This window comes from Triticum dicoccoides, chromosome 2B, assembly GCF_002162155.2.
Source record: "Triticum dicoccoides isolate Atlit2015 ecotype Zavitan chromosome 2B, WEW_v2.0, whole genome shotgun sequence".
Taxonomy (NCBI): Eukaryota; Viridiplantae; Streptophyta; class Magnoliopsida; order Poales; family Poaceae; genus Triticum; species Triticum dicoccoides.
In genome coordinates, this window is record NC_041383.1 from 679,320,364 (window position 1) to 679,328,280 (window position 7,917).

Below are 7,917 nucleotides of genomic sequence, written 5' to 3' on the forward strand. Positions count from 1 at the left end.
GAAGCCATCACAACTCCGTCGTTAGCGAGTTGCAGCACGTACAGGAGAACCGCCCCCGCTGCTAGAGACCCATCGGTGGCGATTGCAGCTCCGCCACCCATGGACACAACACCATCTGCATCTCCTTCAACGGCGGTCGTGGGCGGTTGTGGCTTCGCTGGCAACGGTTCTAGCATTGCGCATCGTCGATTGCATCTTCGGTAGTAGTTGGTCCAAGAAAAAGTCATCTCCGGTTTGTAGCTTCACCGGCAACTGTTCCAGCATCCCGCATTGTTGCTTGCAACTCCAGTGGAAGCCGGTCCCAGCAAAATCGGTTGCCGGTCCCAACAACATTGCTTGCTAATTGTAGCTTTGGTAGTCATCGGTCCAGGCAAAAGTGTTCATCGGTCCTAACGAAAACCGTTCGCCGGTCCCAGCACCATGGCTTGCCGGTTGCAGCTCCGGTAGTCGTCGGTCCCGGCAAAAGCTGGTTTCGCACCATTGCAACTCTGGTACTCATCGGTACCAGCAAAATGGATCACCGATTGCAACACTCGCCATCACATCTTCGCCTGCCCCTCCACCCTTCCTCGGCATCCGCCCCATTGGTTGCAACACGGGTGGCTACCTCTCCCCGAAACCGTTGGCCGCTTCTTGCAACACGACATCACCGACACCCTCCAGCACCAGTATCCCCCATCGATTGCAGGGATGTGTGGTCGCTGTTCCCGTCGCCAGAACTCCTCGCTGCATCTCGTAGCACAGTCGCGGAGGCCTCACAGAAGCAACTCATCATGTCTCCTGCAATTTTGCAGTGGAGCACAAAAAATAGGTTGTCAGTGGCTCACCACAATAGTAGGGGAGTACGGCGCGACGACAGGTTCCTCAGTGACCACACGTAGGAGATAGGAGCTAAGAAACATGTGTGCGAGATGCAGGCGAGAGAGAAGAGATTGAGCGGTTGAGAAAAGAGAGCAAAGAGATAAGGTTGTTCCCTCATGTAGGCCCATAGACCACGTGTCGTCCACTCGGGGTGTGTGAGCGACGCCTGTGTGAAGCAATCGACATTCCGTGAGGCGCTTGGCCGATTAGAAACGTTTATACCTTTCCTATTCTCGGCATAACATGTTACACACGGGGGGCAGTGCCCACACGAGCAATGGTAGACTTACGTACAATTTGTACGTGATTAATTTTACATTTTTTTAGGGGTACATGATTAATTTTACATACTGATCTGGAGCATACTAATTGGGCATGGTTGGGCGGCTGTGGGCAGGAGAGAGTTTATGGAAGCTTTCGTAAACCTTTGGTAGGTTATTCATAGGTCAAGGATTTTTGTTGCCCATACAACATTGCTTCTTCACCAGTTGACCTTTTTTCCGGGTGTCTTACTTTCTCAGTTATACCTGGTTTAATTTTGGTTTTCTGTTTCCTGTTCTTTATCTCTTCATTTTCTATTTCTTATAGTCGGTCTTCTCTTTTTATTCACTTGTTTAACTTATAAACACTTTTTAAAAACTCCTGAATATGTTCTAAATTCCTATAAAATTTTGTAATCTCGCAATCATTTTGTTTGGTCATGACTAAAAAAATCATATTTATTTAAAAAGTCCATGAATTTTTTATTTACTAGATTTTTTTCAAATTCAAAATTAGATGATTCCTTAATTCATAACGTTTTTTAAAATCTATGAACATTTTTAAATATTCATGGATAGTTTATAGGAGTTTAAAACATTTTTATTTAATTATCCAACATTTTTAAAATTGAGGAACATTTTTAAAATATATGTAGGTGTCTTTTTAACGACTTTGCAAAAATATGCTCCGATCTTCTGTAGCAGTAACAATATGAAAATGAATAAAGTCGGTAAAACTGGCCCCGCCCGTTACTCGCCTGGGCCACCTAAGCTGCGTGCTTGTTATTATTTCTGAGGCACGTTACGCTAACAGGCAATCCCGAGAGACTATTGGCTTCTTTTTTAAAACATAGTACACACGCAAGCGCTCATACATACGCGCATACACATTCCTGTGAATGTATACAGACGTCTTACTCCTATGAGCACTTTCGAGAGACTGATCCGGCATATTATTTTGAGATTTACGAAGTTATTGTAGGCACCTCATCGTCGACGAGAACGTCTCCTCCCACTAAAAACACATCATAATTTTTTTTGAAATAAACATAGGAATAATGCGAGCACCAGGACTTGAACCTTAGTGGGCTCGGAATACCACTGTCCCACTAACCATCTAACCACATGACATTTGGTCCTGGAGTGTAAATGACTAAATGCGGGCCAGTTTAGTGTCCACTGGATCGGCCCGCCCAAACTTCTTTCTCTCTAGTGTTTTCTTGACGTGCAGCTTATCCAAGTCAGCAATCCTGCCACATCAGTAAGCAAACACAGCTGAACAGTCACGTTTCATTGTGATTCTTGCAAGCCAATATGTTCGGGTCAGAGTTTTAGTGAAACAACTGGGACAAACTTTCCGTCTCTTTGGTTCAGTTCATGTCGCCCTTTCACTTCCCCTTCAACAATTAATTTCCAATCAGTCTCGCCGCCCCTCCCTTCCACTTCCCCTTCCACCTTAGTTTCCAATCTGTCCTGCCTCCCCACGCTTTATCTTCTTGGTGCGCCTAACAGATCTGTCACCGGTGTGACCTCCTAAGATTGCCAGTCTACAACGGTTGTGGGGGTGAAAGAAGACAGAGGAGCATAGTGGAGTGTGTGGCCGCGGCCGAAGCAAGAGGGGGGGAAGTGTTCTGTGAGGGGGTCGAGCCAGAGAGAGGTGGCAAACAGATGCGGTGAGGTTTAACTTTCAATCCCTAATTTTAGTCGGAATCAGATCGTTCCACCGAGTTAGAACATCTATACCATATTTCCGTTCGATTTTATCATGTCCTGCTTGCCAACAACTATGGCAAGGTGAGTAGACGATTGCCAATCTTTTGGGCTGATAGAGGAGCCTACTACAGGTGGATGGCGGGGATACAGGCTGAGGGTAGCAAGCCTCCAAATTGCCAGCGGAGCGACGCGCTACTCCATCGTGGCAGCGGAGCGACGTCAGGCCGCCTGGGTGGAATGAAGCGAGGAGGTAGCTGGTAGCACTCATGCGGTTATTGTCATTCTTCAGGTAAGTCATGGGAAAAAATTTCTTTGAGACTGATCTTTTTCTTCTCAAATTAGAACCCTCTCTAAGCCTGCCACATGCCATCACCAATCTTAATTAACGCATTAGGAGTCGTCTTCTTCTCCAAGCCTCTTTTTTTTTTTTTTTGAAACGGTTCTCCAAGCCTCTTATCTTCCCCGATTCGAACTGATTCCTGACATGTGCTAATTTTGCTCATCATCCGGTGGATCAATATTGTTGCAATCTCCCCTGTCGTCACCATGGCCGCGTAAACCGTCATACAGGTCCAGTTCTCAATTGCATGTCACCTACGTCTTCAGCGGACCAAGCTGAGCATACACGATCACGGGGCCTATATTTGGTTGCTTGGTACCATTGATACGTCGATAGTACTTGGATGACCATTTCCTACAAATATATACTCAACGCCTTGGATATTGTAGATTTTGACGTTCACATTGAGGACTACATATGATCTGATTCAGCTTTAAAAAGCATCCACCGTTTGAGAAACCGACCTAGCTAGCCCTGGCTGGCCGGGGCTGGCCGTGCACCGGCTGAGTACATTATTTCAGAGAACGATGAATGGTCATATCTCCAGCATGCTGGATGGTCGCTTACTAAGTTTGATATTTAACTGTACCTTTGTGCTCATCTTAACTGAATATTGAACTATTTGTTCTAATTATTATTTCACATTACTGTTTGGCGTTTTACCAGCGGTATGATCTTTTTTGTGATCCATCAAGTTTGCAAGTTGCCTAATGACTTCAGGAAGAACATTTAGTGATAGTCAAAATGAACATATGCATGTGCAGAATATCAACCAATGCAACATCTTCATTTTATTGTTATGTATTATAAGAAGTATGTAAGCGTGGTGTACATAAATGTGCTCTAGATTCTGACAAGTCATATTTTTTGATGACTTAAATTTATTATCATGTGGGACAAGTATAATGGATAGGGTCGACCCCCGGATGGCGCTCTCGCGACCGCGCAGGTGGCGGCTGGGCGCGCGCCGCCGCCGGCCGGATCTCCGGCCTCGGGCCTCCCTTGCTGCCGCCGAGACCGGATCCGGACTCCCCGCGGCGTCCTCTCCCGCACCAGCCTCGGCGCCGCCCCTTCTCCTCGTCAACACCGCGACGCCGCCCCGTCTCCTCATCAACACCGCGACGCCGCTCTCGCGAACCTCCGCCACGGGAGCCGCTCCAGCGCCGTCTTCCACTGCTGCAGCCGCTGTCCTCCAGCCGCCAGCGTCGGTCCTTCGAGGGCTGGGCTCTGCCGTGGTCTCCTCTGCTTCCCCGAGTCCAGATGCACGCGAGTCCTCTGCCATGTCGCTGCAGCTGCTAGGTTGTCAGACCTCGGTTGCCGGTGATGTGGGTGCGGCCATGGAGACCAGGTCGGGGCAGTCTCTGCCTGCGCGTGTGGTGCCAGCGTCCAACGCTCCGGCTACCGGCGCCATCCCCCCACCGCGGCCAGTGCCCCCAAGTTTCAGATTTAGGAAGGAAGCTGGTGGTGTTAAGGCTTCGCTGCGTTCCAAGACCGTGACAACAGCTGCTTCGGCACCGCAGCCTGCCACCCCCGCCATACTTGCCAGTGCTGCCACGGGCCTGCTGCTGCCGGCTCTTATTCCCCCGGCCAATGGCGACGGCATGGGCTGCGAAGAGGAGCTGCCCTCCCTGTCTCCATCAGCTAACGCAGAGGGCATCGTCGTTGGAATGGGGGATTTGCTCACCAGTACGTGAAGATCTGTTTTGTGGGCCTCTGCCACTGACAATGACGATGAAGACGAAGATGAAGACGAAGAGGAGCTGGCCCCTCAGACGCCGCCGGCTGCAGCCAATGCCGTCGACTCTGGCGAGATGTGTGTGGGTCATGAGGTGAACAAGGGTGGGGGTTGGCAGGGGGTGCTGCCGCGGCACAACCCGCATCAGCTGACATTGCCGCCGCCATCCACAACAATGGCTCCTCGTCCCATTCCTGATTGGCTTCACGGTAGATGCTACAGATGCTTTGCTCATGGGCATCGTGCGGCTCATTGCAGAGATCCGTTGCGGTGCTCACGTTGTTTGGAGAATGGTCATCATGCGCACGGATGTCGCAATCCCTGGTGTCCTCTAAGCTCACTGACATGCCTTGCGACGCCGCCCATGGCCAGCGTCAACACCATGCATGGTCCTACATCAGCTTTACGCAAGGGTCCAGTGAAATTTGCGCCCCCCTCCAAGGCGCTTCACCGTGGGTCCTGGGCGTCTGTTGTATCTGTGACGGTGGACTCGACAACCTCATCTGAAGTGGTGCTGCAGCCCACTCTAGCTGATCAGATTGCGCTGCTGCAAGGCTGCCTGGTGCGGGCTGGGAGCTTTTTGGAGCGGGCGGAGGTTGCTTTGAGTAGACTCTCCCTTGTGTCGGCTATGCTGCAGACTGCTATGACGTCACATCCTCCTATTGCAGTTGGTGTTTGCTCCGAGGAGGACACGGAGGCAAAGTTATATGGTTGTTTCTCCCCCTGTGTTGGGGACATTTCGTCGTCGATGTTTGCCTCGCCCCTGAGTTATGTACCACTCAAGACGAGTCCATCGCCATGCTCGTGGCTCCGGTGCTGCAAGCCATGCCCGAGATTAGGGAGCTATGTCTGAGCTCTGCTTCGCTTTTGTCAGTGAAGCACATGAAGGTGGACTCACTAGTGACCTCGTGTGAGGGAGATGATTCATGTCTGTCATGTGAGCATCCAGAGGCGTCTTCTGAGTCCTTCGGGCCGGAGGTGCATGTGGTTAAGGATATTGATGTGACCAGTGTGTGCGCTAATGGGAAGGCGTCTGTGGTTTCTTGATGGATGGTGCTGAGTTTCTTGTGTTGCCGATGTGGCTTGTTCGAGTCATCGTTGTTGGTGTTCTTGTCAGGGTTCTGTTGAGTTGTGCAAGTGTGGTGAGGTACGATTGTTGTGTGTTAGGAGCATGTGACGGGTTGTCTGTGTGGTCACGGTGTTTTGTGCTTCCTGAGTAGCCTAGCATGTGACGGGTTGTCTGTGTTGTCACGGTGTTTTGTGCTTCCTGAGTAGCCTGTTTCGGGTTGTTTGTATCGGTTTTTGCCCGGTTTTCCGAAAATTAACTGGGCAATTCTCTTCTTCTTAATTAATTGATGAGGCAAATATTTTGCCTCCGTTTCAAAAATAATAATAATTTATTATCATGTTTCTGAATCATCATTTCATGCACTAATAATGGATATGACGCTTCCACTTTAGTACATTATATACTATAACATGTATACAATATCATTGACATTTTTTCTTTGCAAATTATTTGCTCAAAATTCCCGCTGCAATGCACGGGGAATTTTTTAGTTTTTATAAAACGAGTCCGCAAAGGCCAGCATGATTGTTCACAGCGCTCGAGCTCGAGCTTGAGTAGCTCAGCCAGTAAATCCAACAGGAAACTGAAAGCCTCGCTGTTGGTTGTCTACCACTTGTCGAAGGAAATTGTGAGGAGAGATAGGTAGGCGAGTCGCTACCCCTTCAACGGTGGAACCGGCCGCCCAAGATCGCGTGGGTCCGCTACAGGTCCTTTTTTTTGTGTACCACTTATAGCACGCTCCTGCTCACCGCACCGCATTCTGGGCCATCAACACAGCGGCCTACGAACCTCCCGCTCGTTCCCTTCGTATTTTTTTTTGAGGGGATCGTTCCCTTCGTATTTGAACCGTGTGCATGGTGTCCAACTTCCTTCTTTCTTTTTTCCCTTTCTGCGAATCCTGTTAAAGAATATAAATATTAATCTAAATTAACAATAAATAAAATATTTTTTTGAGTTGAAAAAAATCACACATTTTTTTTTCAGATTGATAGGGCAAGAGAACTTCCAACAGACATATATTTATTCCCTTGAAAAAATATGCATGGGTTCTAAGAAAATGTTCATGTAATTTTAAAAATAGTTCATGTATTTTAACAACGCTTCATATAATTTTTAAAATATTCATGCCTTTAAAAAAATTATGTGATTCAAGGATTGTTTGTGCTTTTTCTAAAATTATTTATGTATTTTAGAAAAGAATACTGATCAGGTGCGATGGCCGCTTGATTTTCTTGGGTCCACGGCCGCTTGATGGTCTGTCTATAGAATAATGAAAGTTGCAAAATGATCATTAGTAGTACGCCCAGTATTGTGAGTACAACGCCTTTAAAACGTGAAGAGAGTTTTTTTTAGAACGTTGGCAGTAGAGCTGCCGAATTCTTAGATCAGAAGAAGTGTTAAAAGAACCCTCCGAGGGCTTGTTCGGTTAATTCTCTCCCCAAGAGGATTGGAGGGGATTGGCAAGGATTGGTTCGTATTTTGACTTATAAGAGGTTTATATCCATCTCAAACCCCTCCAATCCACTCGGATTCGCATGCAACCGAACAAGGCCTGAGGAGGAAAGCACAACAAGAGCTAGTGCAAAAAGAAAAGAAAGCAAAAATGCCGGCAGCACCACAAACCCAAGCTCCACCAAACAAGCCATGCACACCAACGAAAACCATGGTTGGGTCTCCAAGGTAACGCCTCCAAGGAGGGAATGATGTCGAGGACAACACCTTTACCCGATCTGGCAAAGCCAAATCTTAGGATTTCACCCCGAGATCACAAGCTATGAGGTACGAAGAGCAAAACAAGCTCCACGGCGGTACCTTTAGGAGGAAGACGACATTCGTAGACGCCATTACCGTTGGCATTGACGAGATCAATGGAGGATTTTCATCCGAAGGCGAGTCTTCCACCAACTGGATCCGAGGCCTACCAGCGCCATCGGGCAGA